This window comes from Lagopus leucura, unplaced genomic scaffold, assembly GCF_019238085.1.
Source record: "Lagopus leucura isolate 7727_CA_CO unplaced genomic scaffold, USGS_WTPT01 28537-0_obj-0_obj, whole genome shotgun sequence".
Taxonomy (NCBI): domain Eukaryota; kingdom Metazoa; phylum Chordata; class Aves; order Galliformes; family Phasianidae; genus Lagopus; species Lagopus leucura.
The window spans coordinates 1-2,359 of record NW_024963687.1 but is presented as its reverse complement, the minus strand read 5'-3'; the positions used below and the strand labels follow the sequence as shown (position 1 = coordinate 2,359).

The 2,359-nt window shown below is 62.9% G+C and overlaps 1 long non-coding RNA gene across 1 annotated transcript; it reads left to right on the top strand.

The window, feature by feature from the left end:
* Positions 1 to 7: 7 nt before the first annotated feature.
* On the top strand, positions 8 to 2,010 carry LOC122191291. The gene is made up of 4 exons (XR_006182344.1): positions 8 to 94; positions 601 to 645; positions 1,031 to 1,134; positions 1,868 to 2,010. It is a non-coding gene; the product is annotated as an uncharacterized LOC122191291 (long non-coding RNA).
* The last annotated feature ends 349 nt before the right edge of the window (positions 2,011 to 2,359 follow it).

Genomic DNA, 2,359 nt, shown 5'->3' with positions numbered 1-2,359 from the left:
CACGGGTCCGGATTTTGGGGGACGCTGTTGGGGTCTCTGCAGGTGGAGCCGCAGGCGACCATCGCTGAGATCAAGAATCTGTTCACCAAAACACGTATGGACGGGGGGGGGGGGGGAACAGGGGGGGCTGTTAGCGCTTTGGGGATAATCGGAGGGGGGGTGGGGACCCCTGTGCTGTTTGGGGTCACTGCTTGGGGAACACAGTTGGCAGCTGGGGACACTGTGTGTCACTTGGGGACCTCTGTGGCGTTAGGGGACACCCACACTGGGGCTCGGGGGGATCCCTGTGGCATTTGGGGACACTCCTGGGGACCCCATGACATCTGGGTACAGTCCTTGGGGACCCCCCTCTGGCAGCTGGGGACACTCTTTAGGGTCCTGGGGACCCCTGTGGCACTTGGGGACAATCTTTGGGGACCCCTGTGGCATTTGGGGACACTCTGTGGGTCTCTGGGGTGGTTGGAGACACTCTTTGCGGACTCCTGTGACATTTGGGGACACCTTTTGGGGACACCCCATGTTGGGAGAGGGAACGACGACCACGGTGTCCCTTTGGGGAGGACCTTCCTGTCCCCACGTGTCACCGCTGTCCCCTTGCAGACCCACAGTGGTACCCAGCCCGGCAGTCACTGCGCCTGGACCCCAGTGAGTGCCCCGCATCCCCTCCATGTCACCATTGTCACCGTGTCCCCTCATTGTCACTGCTTCCTCTGCATCCCCATGGTGTCACTGCTGCCCCCCTGCCCCTTCCCCATGTCCCCGTGGTGTCACCGCTGCCCCCCTGCCCCTTCCCCATGTCCCCATGGTGTCACTGCTGCCCCCCTACCCCTACCCCATGTCCCCATGGTGTCACTGCTGCCTTCCTGCCCCATCCCCATGTCCCCATGGTGTCACAGCGCCCTCCCTGCCCCCCCCCCACGACCGCACAGTGTCCCTGCTGTCCCCATGTCCCCCCCTCCACAGTGTCCCCACTGTCCCCATGCCCCCCCTCGGTGTCCCCGCTGTCCCCCCATCCCCGCTGTCCCCACAGAGGGCCGCTCTCTGAAGGACGAGGACGTTCTGCAGTCTCTGCCCGTGGGCACCACTGCCACCTTCTACTTCCGGGACCTGGGGGCGCAGATCAGCTGGGTGACGGTGAGCGGCTGTCTGTCCCCAAGCGTCCCTCTGTCCTTCCGTCTCTCTCTGTCCATCTCGCGTCCTTGCGCCCCTCTGTCCGTCCCGTGTCACCCGTCCATCCCACGCTCTTCTGTCTCTCAGTGTGGATTTCTGTCTGTCTGTCCGTCCCATGTCCTGCCCTTCGTTCTGTCCATCAGCGTGGCCTTCTGTTCCTCTGTCCATCCCTTCGTCCATCCCTCTGTCCATCTCTGTGTTGGTCTGTCTGTCCCATGTCCTTACCCTCTGTCCATCCCACGTTACCCTGTCCTTTTGTCTGTCCCTTTGTCCATCTCTGCATCCATCTCATGTCCCCTCACCATCCCACGTTCTTCTGGCCCTCGCTGTGGTCCTCTGTCCCTCTGTCCATCCCTTCATCCATCCTTCTGTCCGTCCCACATCCCTCTGTCTTTCTGTCCATCGATGTGATTTCCTGTCTCTGTCCCTTCCTCCGTCCACCCCACGTTTCTCTCTGTCCATCCCACGTCCTTCTGTCCGTCTCTCTGTCCTTCCATCCACTGCTCTCTCCATCCCACGTCCTTCAATCCCTGTCTGTCCCTCTGTCCATCCCACGTCCCTCTGTCTGTGCCTCCCTCCACCTCCCTCTGTCCGTCCCCAACTCCCTCTGCCCCCCGTCCCTCTGTCCCTCCCTACATCCGTCTCCATGTCCCCTGCCCCCCCCCCACCCCCACCCTGTCTGTCTGTCCGTCCTCAGGTGTTCCTGACGGAGTACGCCGGCCCTCTGCTCATCTACCTGCTCTTCTACTTCCGTGTCCCCTTCCTCTACGGCCCCCGCTATGACTTCACCGCCAGCCGGCACGCCGTCGTGCAGTGCGTGAGGGGGTGCTGGGGGGTCCTGGGGGGTCCTTGAGGAGGCCTGGGGGGCTATAAAGCATCCTGGAGGGGGGCGGTGGGTCTCACTGGATGGGTTTGGGAGGTTAAAGGGGTCCCTTGGGGAGGAAAGGGGTCCTGGGGGTGTCCTGAGGGTCCTGAGGAGGTTGAAGTGGGGACCCCACAGGAAGGGGTTCCAGGGGAGTCTTGGGGGGTTCTGGGATGGTCCCTGAGGTGGTCTGGGGGGGGAATAAAGGGGTCCTATGGGTCCTGGAGGGCACACTGGATGGGTTTGGGAGATCTGAAGGGGTCCCTGGGGGAGGAAAGGAGTCCTGGGGGTGTCCTGAGGGTCCTGGGGAGGTGGAAGGGGATTGCA